The following is a 17,004-nucleotide window of genomic DNA, read 5'->3' on the forward strand; positions in this document are numbered from 1 at the left end:
CTACCTTGTAGTAATGAACGCGACTGAGGCTCGGGATAGGGGTATTGTCGTGGACGACATTATTGACATTTTTGTTTGCAACGCCTTTGGCATGAAGTTCACGCACGAACTGCCGCAGGAAGGGCACATCCAGTATCTAGATGTGTGCTTTATTTTTGAGGAAACGCGCGTGTACTGGCAGTACAAGCCACGGTCGAGAAAACAAATTATTAACTTTCAAATCGGCTCATTCTAAGCTCGTGAAGAGAGCTATTGCAAAAAACTGCATCCGCTCTGCTCTAGCCAAGTCGTGTGAGCATCGAGTCCGGGAGAGTGTCCATGCCCAACTAAGGCGTCTGGAGAAGGCAGGTTTCCAAGAGAAATCGTGGCCTCAGTGGTCGAAAGCCAGATTAGCGAAGTAAAATCTGGTGGACGGCACAGGCAGGTGGATAACACACGCCCGCAACAGCGACCTGTCGTTGTGCCTTACTGGCACAAGGTCTCGCACCGCCTCAAGAAGGTCGGGGACAAGTGCGGCGTCTGTGTAGTGTTTTCAGCTCCGGAGAAGCTGGGACGCCTGTGCCGCCTAGTAAACGAACCCAAAAAGAGGTCTGCCTGCAAAATTAGGCACACCAAAGCCCTCGTCGACAGCAAGGTTGGCGTGGTGTATAACATCCCTCTCGCCTGTGGCAAACGCTACATTGTACAAACCGGGCGTTGTATCAACGAACACTTGCTAGAGCATCGCAGGACAGTAACTTCGATTAGTGGCGGAGGTCATTTAGCTGACCACATTCGCCGTTGTTCGTATAAGCCAGCATGCAAGGCGTTTTTGGAGGAAACAAGTGTGTTAAGAAAGCTCAGGACTCAGAAAAGCCGCGAAATTTTTGAAGCCCTCTGTATTGCCAATGATAAAGATCACTGCGTCAGTACTCCCTCTATTGTGCTTAGAAGAAAGGAACTGATTATCTGAAGGCTAACGGTGTTGATCGTGTCAGCTAGGCACAGAAATTGTGGGCGATTTGCATGAAGGCACGTGTGCGATATGGAACCTGTGGCTCTGGTTGATTGCCTTTTGGTTTTCCCGATTTTGTGCTTTTGATATCAGTTACCTGGTGGTCACATGTGTACATATAGGACTGGTTTCTGTGAATAAACTTCAGTTGATGTCCGGCGATTGTGTGTCTGTTCTTCCTTCGTCCGTGTTTTTCGTGCGCCAGAACGATGTATCATAAATGGACTGCAGTATTGTGGAAATAAATAAATAAAATAAACCGTTCATTTTCCAGGCTGCAGTCGCAGTGGCCGTTTGTTGTGGGTTTCTTGGTTCCTGCCAGCTCGCATCAGGGGTTTCAATCCCGATATGGCCTGCCATGGGTCCTCTGCCGCTCCATCTGGCTCAAGCCGGCTCATCAATAAGGCAACCTACCTCGACGATGACCGATGCAAACAGCATGGCATATAAACGCGCATAAGGGCTTCGCCATTTGGGCATGACACGTGCCAGCGACGATGCGCTCACACCCGTTCGTTTTCCAGGCTGCAGTCACATGGGCCGATTGGTGAGGGTTTCTTTGTTGCTGCCAGCTCGCATCAGCGGTTTCAATCCCGCCACGGCCTGCTTTGGACCCTCTGCCGCTGCATCTGGTTTGAGCCGGCTCATCAATCTGGCAACCTGCCTCTACGATGACCGAAAGAAACAGCATGACACATAAACACGCATCAGGGGCTTCGCATTTTGGGCATGACACCGCGCCAGCGACGATGCGCCCACAACCGTTCGTTTTCCAGGCTGTAGTCACAGTGGCCGTTTGTTGTGGGTTTCTTGGTTCCTGCCAGCTCGCATCAGGGGTTTCAATCTCGCCATGGCCTGCCTTGGACCCTCTGCCGCTGCATCTGGTTCGAGCCGGCTCATCAGTCCGGCAACGTGCCTCGACGATGACCGAAGCAAACAGCATGACACATCAACGCGCATCAGGGGCTTCGCCTTTTGGGAATGACACCGCGCCAGCGACGATGCGCTCACAACCGTTCTTTTTCTAGGCTGCAGTCACATGGACCGTTTGCGGTGGGTTCCTTGGTTCCTGCTAGCTCGCATCAGGGGTTTCAATCCCACCATGGCCTGTCTTATATCCTCTGCCGCTACAGCTGGTTCGAGCCGGCTCATCAATCTGGCAATCTACCTCGACGATGACCGAAGCAAACAGCATGGCATATAAACGCGCATCAGGGGCTTCGCGACTTCGGCATGACAGCGCGCCAGCGACGATGCGCTCACGTCCGTTCGTTTTCCATGCTGCAGTCACATGGGCCGTTTGCGGTAGGTTTCTTGGTTCCTGCCAGCTCACATCAGTGGTTTCAATCCCGCCATGGCCTGCCTTGGGTCCTCTGCCGCTCTATCTGGTTCAAGCCGACTCATCAATCTGGCAACCTACCTCGACGATGACCGAAACAAACACCATGACACATAAACGCGCATCAGGGGCATGACATTTGGGATTGACACCGCGCCAGCAACGATGCGCCCACAACCGTTCGATTTTCAGGCTGCAGTCGCAGGGGCTGTTTGTGTTGGGTTTCTTGGTTCCTGCCAGCTCACATCAGTGGTTTAAATCACGCCATGGCCTTCTTGGACCCTCTGCCGCTGCATCTGGTTCGAGCCGGCTCATCAGTCCGGCAACCTGCCTCGACGATGACCGAAGCAAAGAGCATGACACATCAACGCGCATCAGGGGCTTCGCCATTTTGGCATTACACCGCGCCAGCGACGATGCGCTCACAACCGTTCGTTTTTCAGGCTGCAGTCACATGGACCGTTTGCGGTGGGTTCCTTGGTTCCTGCCAGCTCACATCAGGGGTTTCAAACCCGCCATGGCCTGCCTTGGGTCCTTTGCCGATGCATCTGGTTCGAGCCGGCTCATCAATCTGGCTATCTGCCTCGACAATGACCAAAGCAAACAGCATGACACATAAACGCGCATCAGGGGCTTCGCCATTTGGGCATGAAACCGCGCCAGCGACGATGCGCTCAAAACCGTTCGTTTTCCAGGATGCAGTCACATGGGCCGTTTGCGGTGGGTTCCTTGGTTCCTGCCAGCTCACATCAGGTTTTTCAATCCAGCCATGGCCTGCCTTGGATCCTCTGCCGCTGCATCTGGTTCAAGCCGGCTCATCAATCTGGCAACCTGCCTCGACGATGACCGAAGCAAACAGCATGACACATAAACGCGCATCAGGGGCTTCGCCATTTGGGCATGACACCGCGCCCGCGACGATGCGCTCACAACCATTCGTTTTCCAGGATGCAGTCACATGGGCCGTTTGCGGTTGGTTCCTTGGTTCCTGCCAGCTCACATTAGGTTTTTCAATCGAGCCATGGCCTGCCTTGGATCCTCTGCCGCTGTATCTGGTTCAAGCCGGCTCATCAATCTGGCAACCTACCTCAGCGATGACCGAAGCAAACACCATGACACATAAACGCGCATCAGGGGCTTCGCCATTTGGGCATGACACCGCGCCCGCGACGATGCGCTCACAACCGTTCGTTTTCCAGGATGCAGTCACTTGGGCCGTTTGCGGTTGGTTCCTTGGTTCCTGCCAGGTCACATCAGGTTTTTCAATCCCGCCATGGCCTGCCTTGGATCCTCTGCCGCTGTATCTGGTTCAAGCCGGCTCATCAATCTGGCAACCTACCTCGGCGATGACCGAAGCAAACACCATGACACATAAACGCGCATCAGGGGCTTCGCCATTTGGGCATGACACCGCGCCAGAGACGATGCGCTCACACCCGTTCGTTTTCCAGGATGCAGTCACATGGGCCGTTTGCGGTTGGTATCTTGGTTCCTGCCAGCTCACATCAGGTTTTTCAATCCAGCCATTTCCTGCATTGGATCCTCTGCCGCTGCATCTGGTTCAAGCCGGCTCATCAATCTGGCAACCTAACTCGACGATGACCGAAGCAAACACCATGACACATAAACGCGCATTAGGGGCTTCGCCATTTTGGCATGACACCGAGCCAGCAACGATACGCTCACAACCGTTCGTTTTCCAGGCAGCAGTCACAGGGGCCATTTGTTGTGGGTTTCTTGGTTCCTGCCAGCTCACATCAGGGGTTTGAATCCCGCCATGGCCTGCCTTGGGTCCTCTGCCGCTCCATCTGGTTCAAGCCGGCTCATCATTAAGGCAACCTGCCTCGACGATGACCGAAGCAAACAGCATGGCATATAAACGCGCATAAGGGGCTTCGCCATTTGGCCATGACACGTGCCAGCGATGATGCGCTCACACCCGTTCGTTTTCGAGGCTGCAGTCACATGGGCTGTTTGGTTTGGGTTTCTTTGTTCCTGCTAGCTCGCATCAGGGGTTTCAATCCCGCCATGGCCTGTCTTAGATCCTCTGCCGCTACAGCTGGTTCGAGCCGGCTCATCAATCTGGCAATCTACCTCGACGATGACCGAAGCAAACAGCATGGCATATAAACGCGCATCAGGGGCTTCGCGACTTCGGCATGACAGCGCGCCAGCGACGATGCGCTCACGTCCGTTCGTTTTCCATGCTGCAGTCACATGGGCCGTTTGCGGTAGGTTTCTTGGTTCCTGCCAGCTCACATCAGTGGTTTCAATCCCGCCATGGCCTGCCTTGGATCCTCTGCCGCTGCATCTAGTTAAAGCCGGCTCATAAATCTGGCAACCTGCCTCGACGATGACCGAAGCAAACAGCATGACACATAAACGCGCATCAGGGGCTTCGCCATTTGGGCATGACACCGCGCCAGCGACGATGCGCTCACAACCCTAAGTTCTCCAGGATGCAGTCACATGGGCCGTTTGCGGTGGGTTCCTTGGTTCCTGCCAGCTCACATCAGGGGTTTCAATCCCGCCATGGCCTGCCTTGGGTCCTCTGCCGCTCTATCTGGTTCAAGCCGACTCATCAATCTGGCAACCTACCTCGACGATGACCGAAACAAACACCATGACACATAAACGCGCATCAGGGGCTTAGCCATTTGGGATTGACACCGCGCCAGCAACGATGCGCCCACAACCGTTCGATTTTTAGGCTGCAGTCACAGGGGCTGTTTGTGTTGGGTTTCTTGGTTCCTGCCAGCTCACATCAGTGGTTTAAATCACGCCATGGCCTTCTTGGACCCTCTGCCGCTGGATCTGGTTCGAGCCGGCTCATCAGTCCGGCAACCTGCCTCGACGATGACCGAAGCAAACAGCATGACACATCAACGCGCATCAGGGGCTTCGCCATTTGGGCATGACACCGCGCCAGCGACGATGCGCTCACAACCGTTCGTTTTTCAGGCTGCAGTCACATGGACCGTTTGCGGTGGGTTCCTTGGTTCCTGCCAGCTCACATCAGGGGTTTCAAACCCGCCATGGCCTGCCTTGGGTCCTTTGCCGATGCATCTGGTTCGAGCCGGCTCATCAATCTGGCTATCTGCCTCGACAATGACCGAAGCAAACAGCATGACACATAAACGCGCATCAGGGGCTTCGCCATTTGGGCATGAAACCGCGCCAGCGACGATGCGCTCAAAACCGTTCGTTTTCCAGGATGCAGTCACATGGGCCGTTTGCGGTGGGTTCCTTGGTTCCTGCCAGCTCACATCAGGTTTTTCAATCGAGCCATGGCCTGCCTTGGATCCTCTGCCGCTGTATCTGGTTCAAGCCGGCTCATCAATCTGGCAACCTACCTCGGCGATGACCGAAGCAAACACCCTGACACATAAACGCGCATCAGGGGCTTCGCCATTTGGGCATGACACCGCGCCCGCGACGATGCGCTCACAACCGTTCGTTTTCCAGGATGCAGTCACTTGGGCCGTTTGCGGTTGGTTCCTTGGTTCCTGCCAGGTCACATCAGGTTTTTCAATCCCGCCATGGCCTGCCTTGGATCCTGTGCCGCTGTATCTGGTTCAAGCCGGCTCATCAATCTGGCAACCTACCTCGGCGATGACCGAAGCAAACACCATGACACATAAACGCGCATCAGGGGCTTCGCCATTTGGGCATGACACCGCGCCAGAGACGATGCGCTCACACCCGTTCGTTTTCCAGGATGCAGTCACATGGGCCGTTTGCGGTGGGTATCTTGGTTCCTGCCAGCTCACATCAGGTTTTTCAATCCAGCCATTTCCTGCCTTGGATCCTCTGCCGCTGCATCTGGTTCAAGCCGGCTCATCAATCTGGCAACCTAACTCGACGATGACCGAAGCAAACACCATGACACATAAACGCGCATCAGGGGCTTCGCCATTTTGGCATGACACCGAGCCAGCAACGATGCGCTCACAACCGTTCGTTTTCCAGGCTGCAGTCACAGGGGCCATTTGTTGTGGGTTTCTTGGTTCCTGCCAGCTCACATCAGGGGTTTGAATCCCGCCATGGCCTGCCTTGGGTCCTCTGCCGCTCCATCTGGTTCAAGCCGGCTCATCAATAAGGCAACCTACCTCGACGATGACCGAAGCAAACAGCATGGCATATAAACGCGCATAAGGGTGATCCATAACTACAGCGCAAACGACAGGACAGAGATGAAGAAGGGACACCACACAGCGCTGACTCACACCTAAAGATTTATTGGATGCCAGCAGGTATAAATACCTCCCTGGCGGCCAGAAAGAATGCAGTCCACACTTACATGCGTGACTGACATACTGGTGTGCCAGTCATGTGCCTCCAAGCAAATCACATGCGCGAGAATACAATATAATCAGTGAGCAAGCACTTGTCAATATTCGCAATCAAGGTATCGTCTTTCTTTTTCTGACAACGCGATAGATGAAGCACTGATGCATTCTTCCGGGAGCCTACCTATTAAGTGAGCTTCAATGATCTCCCTTGCTAACGAGTCACGGTTCTTTTCTAACACTGCATTTTCATGATAGTTTGGCGCGCAGACGTAGGTATCATCGTCATCTTCATTGCCTTTGCAGTGCCTGCAATGTTTCGCCACGTGGCCAGAGATAGCGACACAGGAGACATTATACTCATGCTCTTTGAGTCTTTCGTTTAAACATCGGCCGGTTTGGCCGATGTGTCGCTTACCACAAAACAGTGGCAGCGAATATACCACCCCTTCCTGGCAAGGCACGAACTGTTTTGCGTGCTTTATCGGGCACTTGCGTGATTCTTTATTCTCTGAATTTACGTTCTTAATCAGGCTGGACAGTCGTTTGGGCGCCGAAAAGACGACATCAACGCCTGCATGTTTTCCGATTCTTTTTAGATTGTGCGACACTTTGTGAAGATATGGCAGCACAACAATCTTCCTTTTCTTCGTCTCTTTCGTACATTCGCTATTTCCTTTTGATTTTAACTTTTCCTGTAGTTTTCCTGCCACGGAAACTAATAATTCGGACGGGTAGCCTGCCTTTGCCAGGCGGTCTACTTGGTTGCTGAAGCTATGCTCCAACCTGTGTTCACAGGATTTGTTCACTGAGTTGCTAAAAACGGTATGTATAATTGCCCTTTTCACCAGCTTGGAGTGAGCTGATGAAAACGGCAAGATGGCCTTAACATCACGGGGCTCATAAGCCCAACAAACTTGAGATGGAGTGAAATGAAGCGAAATATCTAAAAACCTAATAAAATCATTCAATGGTACTTCGTGTGTTAACACCAATGGTGTGAGGCATTCTGAGAACACCGAAAGGACGTCAGGGAATTGCTGCTCGAAACCAAGGTTGTCACAATCTAAAAACACAAAGTAGTCATCAACGAATCTAAAAATGCTACAAACTCTGGAACCTTCAAATCGCTCTTTCATCCTTCTGTCTCGTGCTGCTAGGAACACGTCACTAAGGAAAGGCGCTAGACATGAACCAATACAGATCCCCTCTTTCTGAATAAAAACTTCGCCATTCCATTCTGCAAAAGTTGAGCCAAGATAGAGTGACAACAATTCAAGGAACCCAGTAGTGGAAATTCCGCTCTCATTCTGAAATGCAACAGCACCATATACATCAATCAGGTCATTGACAGAAGACAAAATTTCTGCTTGAGGAATGGTGTAATAAAGATCCTTTACATCGACTGAAAATCCACAAATCTTTCTGGCCGCCAGGGAGGTATTTATATCTGCTGGCATCCAATAAATCTTTAGTTGTGAGTCAGCGCTGTGTGGTGTCCCTTCTTGATCTCTGTCCTGTCGTTTGCGCTGTAGTTATGGATCATCGTAAACACCAACTCGCCCAACAAATGCTTTTGTCGAGCGCATAAGGGGCTTCGCCATTTGGGCATGACACGTGCCAGCGACGATGCGCTCAAACCCGTTAGTTTTCCAGGCTGTTGTCACATGGGCCGTTTGGTGTGGGTTTCTTTGTTCCTGCTAGCTCACATCAGGGGTTTCAATCCCGCCATGGCCTGTCTTAGACCCTCTGCCGCTGCAGCTGGTTCGAGCCGGCTCATCAATCTAGCAATCTACCTCGACGATGACCGAAGCAAACAGCATGGCATATAAACGTGCATCAGGGGCTTCGCGACTTCGGCATGACAGCGCGAGCGGCGATGCGCTCACGTCCGTTCGTTTTCCATGCTGCAGTCACATGGGCCGTTTGCGGTAGGTTTCTTGGATCCTGCCAGCTCACATCAGTGGTTTCAATCCCGCCATGGCCTGCCTTGTGTCCTCTGCCGCTGCATCTAGTTAAAGACGGCTCATCAATCTGGCAACCTACCTAGACGATGACCGAAGCAAACAGCATGACACATAAACGCGCATCAGGAGCTTCGCTATTTGGGCATGACACCGCGCCAGCGACGATGCGCTCACAACCGTTCGTTTTCCAAGCTGCAGTCATATGGGCCGTTTGCCGTGGGTTCCTTGGTTCCTTGGAGTGAATGTATTTTTCTGCCCTCCCTGCCTGGACTCAAATGAGGGGCTGCAGTATTGTGAAAATAAATAAGTAAAATAAACCGTTCGTTTTCCAGGCTGCAGTCACAGTGGCCGTTTGTTGTGGGTATCTTGGTTCCTGCCAGCTCAAATCAGGGGTTTCAATCCCGCCAATGCCTGCTTTGGACCCTCTGCCGCTGCATCTGGTTCGAGCCGGCTCATCAATCTGGCAACCTGCCTCTACGATGACCGAAGGAAACAGCATGACACATAAACGTGCCTCAGGGGCTTCGCCATTTGGGCGTGACACAGCGCCAGCGACGATGCGCCCACAACCATTCGTTTTCCAGGCTGCAGTCACGGGGCCGTTTGTGGTGGGTTTCTTGGTTTCTGCCAGCTCACATCAGTGGTTTCAATCCCGCCATGGCCTGCCTTGGGTCCTCTGCCGCTCTATCTGGTTCAAGCCGACTCATCAATCTGGCAACCTACCTCGACGATGACCGAAACAAACACCATGACACATAAACGCGCATCAGGAACTTAGCCATTTGGGCGTGACACAGCGCCAGCGACGATGTGCCCACAACCGTTCGTTTTCCAGGCTGCAGTCACGGGGCCGTTTGTTGTGGGTTTCTTGGTTCCTGCAAGCTCACATCAGGGGTTTGAATCTCGCCATGGCCTGCCTTGGGTCCTCTGCCGCTCTATCTGGTTCAAGCCGACTCATCAATAAGGCAACCTACCTCGACGTTGACCGAAGCAAACAGCATGGCATATAAACGCGCATAAGGGGCTTCGCCATTTGGGCATGACACGTGCCAGCGACGATGCGCTCACGTCCGTTCGTTTTCCATGCTGCAGTCACATGGGCTGTTTGCGGTAGGTTTCTTGGTTCCTGCCAGCTCACATCAGTGGTTTCACTCCCGGCATGGCCTGCCTTGGATCCTCTGCCGCTGCATCTAGTTAAAGCCGGCTCATCAATCTGGCAACCTACCTCGACGATGACCGAAGCAAACAGCATGACACATAAACGCGCATCAGGGGCTTCGCCATTTGGGCATGACTCCGCGCCAGCGACGATGCGCTAACAACCGTTCGTTTTCCAGGCTGCAGTCATATGGGACGTTTGCCGTGGGTTCCTTGGTTCCTTGGAGTGAATGTATTTTTCTGCCCTCCCTGCCTGGACTCAAATGAGGGTCTGCAGTATTGTGGAAATAAATGAATGAAATAAACCGTTCGTTTTCCAGGCTGCAGTCACAGTGGCCGTTTGTTGAGGGTTTCTTGGTTCCTGCCAGCTCACATCAGGGGTTTCAATCCCGCCTCGGCCTGCTTTGGACCCTCTCGCGCTGCATCTGGTTCGAGCCGGCTCATCAATCTGGCAACCTGCCTCTACGATGACCGAAGGAAACAGCATGACACATAAACGCGCATCAGGGGCTTCGCCATTTGGGCGTGACACGGCGCCAGCGACGATGCGCCCACAACCGTTCGTTTTCCAGGCTGCAGTCACAGGGGCCGTTTGTGGTGGGTTTCTTGGTTCCTGCCACCTCACGTCAGTGGTTTCAATCCCGCCATGGCCTGCCTTGGATCCTCTGCCGCTGCATCTGGTTAAAGCCGGCTCATCAGTCCGGCAACCTGCCTCGACGATGACCGAAGCAAACAGCATGACACATCAACGCGCATCAGGGGCTTCGCCATTTGGGAATGACACCGCGCCAGCGACGATGCGCTCAGAACCGTTCGTTTTCCAGGCTGCAGTCACATGGACCGTTTGCGGTGGGTTCCTTGGTTCCTGCCAGCTCACATCAGGGGTTTCAAACCCGCCATGGCCTGCCTTGGATCCTTTGCCGATGCATCTGGTTCGAGCCGGCTCATCAATCTGGCTATCTGCCTCGACGATGACCGAAGCAAACAGCATGACACATAAACGCGCATCAGGGGCTTCGCCATTTGGGCATGACACCGCGCCCGCGACGATGCGCTCACAACCGTTCGTTTTCCAGGATGCAGTCACATGGGCCGTTTGCGGTTGGTTCCATGGTTCCTGCCAGCTCACATCAGGTTTTTCAATCCAGCCATGGCCTGCCTTGGATCCTCAGCCGCTGTATCTGGTTCAAGCCGGCTCATCAATCTGGCAACCTACCTCGGCGATGACCGAAGCAAACACTATGACATATAAACGCGCATCAGGGGCTTCGTCATTTGGGCATGACACCGCGCCAGCGACGATGCGCTCACACCCGTTCGTTTTCCAGGATGCAGTCACATGGGCCGTTTGCGGTGGGTTTCTTGGTTCCTGCCAGCTCACATCAGGTTTTTCAATCCAGCCATGGTCTGCCTTGGATCCTCTGCCGCTGCATCTGGTTCAAGCCGGCTCATCAATCTGGCAACCTAACGCGACGATGACCGAAGCAAACAGCATGACATATAAACGCGCATAAGGGGCTTCGCCATTTGGGCATGACACGTGCCAGCGACGATGCGCTCAAACCCGTTCGTTTTCCAGGCTGTAGTCACATGGGCCGTTTGGTGTGGGTTTCTTTGTTCCTGCTAGCTCACATCAGGGGTTTCAATCCCGCCATGGCCTGTCTTAGACCCTCTGCCGCTGCAGCTGGTTCGAGCCGGCTCATCAATCTAGCAATCTACCTCGACGATGACCGAAGCAAACAGCATGGCATATAAACGTTCATCAGGGGCTTCGCGACTTCGGCATGACAGCGCGAGCGGCGATGCGCTCACGTCCGTTCGTTTTCCATGCTGCAGTCACATAGGCCGTTTGCGGTAGGTTTCTTGGATCCAGCCAGCTCACATCAGTGGCTTCAATCCCGCCATGGCCTGAGTTGTGCCTCTGCCGCTGCATCTAGTTAAAGACGGCTCATCAATCTGGCAACCTACCTCGACGATGACCGAAGCAAACAGCATGACACATAAACGCGCATCAGGAGCTTCGCTATTTGGGCATGACACCGCGTCAGCGACGATGCGCTCACAACCGTTCGTTTTCCAGGCTGCAGTCATATGGGCCGTTTGCCGTGGGTTCCTTGGTTCCTTGGAGTGAATGTATTTTTCTGCCCTCCCTGCCTGGACTCAAATGATGGGCTGCAGTATTGTGAAAATAAATAAGTAAAATAAACCGTTCGTTTTCCAGGCTGCAGTCTCAGTGGCCGTTTGTTGTGGGTATCTTGGTTCCTGCCAGCTCAAATCAGGGGTTTCAATCCCGCCACGGCCTGCTTTGGACCCTCTGCCGCTGCATCTGGTTCGAGCCGGCTCATCAATCTGGCAACCTGCCTCTACGATGACCGAAGGAAACAGCATGACACATAAACGCGCATCAGGGGCTTCGCCATTTGGGCTTGACACAGCGCCAGCGACGATGCGCCCACAACCGTTCGTTTTCCAGGCGGCAGTCACGGGGCCGTTTGTGGTGGGTTTCTTGGTTTCTGCCAGCTCACATCAGTGGTTTCAATCCCGCCGTGGCCTGCCTTGGGTCCTCTGCCGCTCTATCTGGTTCAAGCCGACTAATCAATCTGGCAACCTACCTCGACAATGACCGAAACAAACACCATGACACATAAACGCGCATCAGGGGCTTAGCCGTTTGGGCATGACACCGCGCCAGCAACGATGCGCCCACAACCGTTCGATTTTTAGGCTGCAGTCACAGGGGCTGTTTGTGTTGGGTTTCTTGGTTCCTGCCAGCTCACATCAGTGGTTTAAATCACGCCATGGCCTTCTTGGATCCTCTGCCGTTGCATCTGGTTCAAGCCGGCTCATCAATCTGGCAACCTACCTCGACGATGACCGAAACAAACACCATGACAGATGAACGCGCATCAGGGGCTTCGCCATTTGGGCATGACACCGCGCCAGCGACGATGCGCCCACAACCGTTCGTTTTCCAGGCTGCAGTCACAGGGGCCGTTTGTTGTGGGTTTCTTGGTTCCTGCAAGCTCACATCAGGGGTTTGAATCTCGCCATGGCCTGCCTTGGGTCTTCTGCCGCTCTATCTGGTTCAATCCGGCTCATCAATAAGGCAACCTACCTCGACGTTGACCGAAGCAAACAGCATGGCATATAAACGCGCATAAGGGGCTTCGCCATTTGGGCATGGCACGTGCCAGCGACGATGCGCTCACGTCCGTTCGTTTTCCATGCTGCAGTCACATGGGCCGTTTGCGGTAGGTTTCTTGGTTCCTGCCAGCTCACATCAGTGGTTTCACTCCCGGCATGGCCTGCCTTGGATCCTCTGCCGCTGCATCTAGTTAAAGCCGGCTCATCAATCTGGCAACCTACCTCGACGATGACCGAAGCAAACAGCATGACACATAAACGCGCATCAGGGGCTTCGCCATTTGGGCATGACTCCGCGCCAGCGACGATGCGCTAACAACCGTTCGTTTTCCAGGCTGCAGTCATATGGGACGTTTGCCGTGGGTTCCTTGGTTCCTTGGAGTGAATGTATTTTTCTGCCCTCCCTGCCTGGACTCAAATGAGGGTCTGCAGTATTGTGGAAATAAATGAATGAAATAAACCGTTCGTTTTCCAGGCTGCAGTCACAGTGGCCGTTTGTTGAGGGTTTCTTGGTTCCTGCCAGCTCACATCAGGGGTTTCAATCCCGCCTCGGCCTGCTTTGGACCCTCTCGCGCTGCATCTGGTTCGAGCCGGCTCATCAATCTGGCAACCTGCCTCTACGATGACCGAAGGAAACAGCATGACACATAAACGCGCATCAGGGGCTTCGCCATTTGGGCGTGACACGGCGCCAGCGACGATGCGCCCTCAACCGTTCGTTTTCCAGGCTGCAGGCACAGGGGCCGTTTGTGGTGGGTTTCTTGGTTCCTGCCACCTCACATCAGTGGTTTCAATCCCGCCATGGCCTGCCTTGGATCCTCTGCCGCTGCATCTGGTTAAAGCCGGCTCATCAGTCCGGCAACCTGCCTCGACGATGACCGAAGCAAACAGCATGACACATCAACGCGCATCAGGGGCTTCGCCATTTGGGAATGACACCGCGCCAGCGACGATGCGCTCACAACCGTTCGTTTTCCAGGCTGCAGTCACATGGACCGTTTGCGGTGGGTTCCTTGGTTCCTGCCAGCTCACATCAGGGGTTTCAAACCCGCCATGGCCTGCCTTGGATCCTTTGCCGATGCATCTGGTTCGAGCCGGCTCATCAATCTGGCTATCTGCCTCGACGATGACCGAAGCAAACAGCATGACACATAAACGCGCATCAGGGGCTTCGCCATTTGGGCATGAAACCGCGCCAGCGACGATGCGCTCAAAACCGTTCGCTTTCCAGGATGCAGTCACATGGGCCGTTTGCGGTGGGTTCCTCGGTTCCTGCCAGCTCACATCAGGTTTTTCAATCCAGCCATGGACTGCCTTGGATCCTCTGCCGCTGCATCTGGTTCAAGCCGGCTCATGAATCTGGCAACCTGCCTCGACGATGACCGAAGCAAACAGCATGACACATAAACGCGCATCAGGGGCTTCGCCATTTGGGCATGACACCGCGCCCGCGACGATGCGCTCACAACCGTTCGTTTTCCAGGATGCAGTCACATGGGCCGTTTGCGGTTGGTTCCTTGGTTCCTGCCAGCTCACATCAGGTTTTTCAATCCAGCCATGGCCTGCCTTGGATCCTCAGCCGCTGTATCTGGTTCAAGCCGGCTCATCAATCTGGCAACCTACCTCGGCGATGACCGAAGCAAACACCATGACATATAAACGCGCATCAGGGGCTTCGCCATTTGGGCATGACACCGCGCCAGCGACGATGCGCTCACACCCGTTCGTTTTCCAGGATGCAGTCACATGGGCCGTTTGCGGTGGGTTTCTTGGTTCCTGCCAGCTCACATCAGGTTTTTCAATCCAGCCATGGTCTGCCTTGGATCCTCTGCCGCTGCATCTGGTTCAAGCCGGCTCATCAATCTGGCAACCTAACTCGACGATGACCGAAGCAAACAGCATGGCATATAAACGCGCATAAGGGGCTTCGCCATTTGGCAATGACACGTGCCAGCGACGATGCGCTCAAACCCGTTCGTTTTCCAGGCTGTAGTCACATGGGCCGTTTGGTGTGGGTTTCTTTGTTCCTGCTAGCTCACATCAGTGGTTTCACTCCCGGCATGGCCTGCCTTGGATCCTCTGCCGCTGCATCTAGTTAAAGACGGCTCATCAATCTGGCAACCTACCTCGACGATGACCGAAGCAAACAGCATGACACATAAACGCGCATCAGGAGCTTCGCCATTTGGGCATGACACCGCGTCAGCGACGATGCGCTCACAACCGTTCGTTTTCCAGGCTGCAGTCATATGGGCCGTTTGCCGTGGGTTCCTTGGTTCCTTGGAGTGAATGTATTTTTCTGCCCTCCCTGCCTGGACTCAAATGATGGGCTGCAGTATTGTGAAAATAAATAAGTAAAATAAACCGTTCGTTTTCCAGGCTGCAGTCTCAGTGGCCGTTTGCGGTGGGTTTCTTGGTTCCTGCAAGCTCACATCAGGTTTTTCAATCCAGCCATGGTCTGCCTTGGATCCTCTGCCGCTGCATCTGGTTCAAGCCGGCTCATCAATCTGGCAACCTAACTCGACGATGACCGAAGCAAACAGCATGGCATATAAACGCGCATCAGGGGCTTCGCCATTTTGGCATGACACCGAGCCAGCAACGATACGCTCACAACCGTTCGTTTTCCAGGCTGCAGTCACAGGGGCCATTTGTTGTGGGTTTCTTGGTTCCTGCCAGCTCACATCAGGGGTTTGAATCCCGCCATGGCCTGCCTTGGGTCCTCTGCCGCTCCATCTGGTTCAAGCCGGCTCATCATTAAGGCAACCTGCCTCGACGATGACCGAAGCAAACAGCATGGCATATAAACGCGCATAAGGGGCTTCGCCATTTGGCCATGACACGTGCCAGCGATGATGCGCTCACACCCGTTCGTTTTCGAGGCTGCAGTCACATGGGCTGTTTGGTTTGGGTTTCTTTGTTCCTGCTAGCTCGCATCAGGGGTTTCAATCCCGCCATGGCCTGTCTTAGATCCTCTGCCGCTACAGCTGGTTCGAGCCGGCTCATCAATCTGGCAATCTACCTCGACGATGACCGAAGCAAACAGCATGGCATATAAACGCGCATCAGGGGCTTCGCGACTTCGGCATGACAGCGCGCCAGCGACGATGCGCTCACGTCCGTTCGTTTTCCATGCTGCAGTCACATGGGCCGTTTGCGGTAGGTTTCTTGGTTCCTGCCAGCTCACATCAGTGGTTTCAATCCCGCCATGGCCTGCCTTGGATCCTCTGCCGCTGCATCTAGTTAAAGCCGGCTCATAAATCTGGCAACCTGCCTCGACGATGACCGAAGCAAACAGCATGACACATAAACGCGCATCAGGGGCTTCGCCATTTGGGCATGACACCGCGCCAGCGACGATGCGCTCACAACCCTAAGTTCTCCAGGATGCAGTCACATGGGCCGTTTGCGGTGGGTTCCTTGGTTCCTGCCAGCTCACATCAGGGGTTTCAATCCCGCCATGGCCTGCCTTGGGTCCTCTGCCGCTCTATCTGGTTCAAGCCGACTCATCAATCTGGCAACCTACCTCGACGATGACCGAAACAAACACCATGACACATAAACGCGCATCAGGGGCTTAGCCATTTGGGATTGACACCGCGCCAGCAACGATGCGCCCACAACCGTTCGATTTTTAGGCTGCAGTCACAGGGGCTGTTTGTGTTGGGTTTCTTGGCTCCTGCCAGCTCACATCAGTGGTTTAAATCACGCCATGGCCTTCTTGGACCCTCTGCCGCTGCATCTGGTTCGAGCCGGCTCATCAGTCCGGCAACCTGCCTCGACGATGACCGAAGCAAACAGCATGACACATCAACGCGCATCAGGGGCTTCGCCATTTGGGCATGACACCGCGCCAGCGACGATGCGCTCACAACCGTTCGTTTTTCAGGCTGCAGTCACATGGACCGTTTGCGGTGGGTTCCTTGGTTCCTGCCAGCTCACATCAGGGGTTTCAAACCCGCTATGGCCTGCCTTGGGTCCTTTGCCGATGCATCTGGTTCGAGCCGGCTCATCAATCTGGCTATCTGCCTCGACAATGACCGAAGCAAACAGCATGACACATAAACGCGCATCAGGGGCTTCGCCATTTGGGCATGAAACCGCGCCAGCGAC

Source organism: Amblyomma americanum, chromosome 5 (assembly GCF_052857255.1).
Source record: "Amblyomma americanum isolate KBUSLIRL-KWMA chromosome 5, ASM5285725v1, whole genome shotgun sequence".
Classification (NCBI taxonomy): domain Eukaryota; kingdom Metazoa; phylum Arthropoda; class Arachnida; order Ixodida; family Ixodidae; genus Amblyomma; species Amblyomma americanum.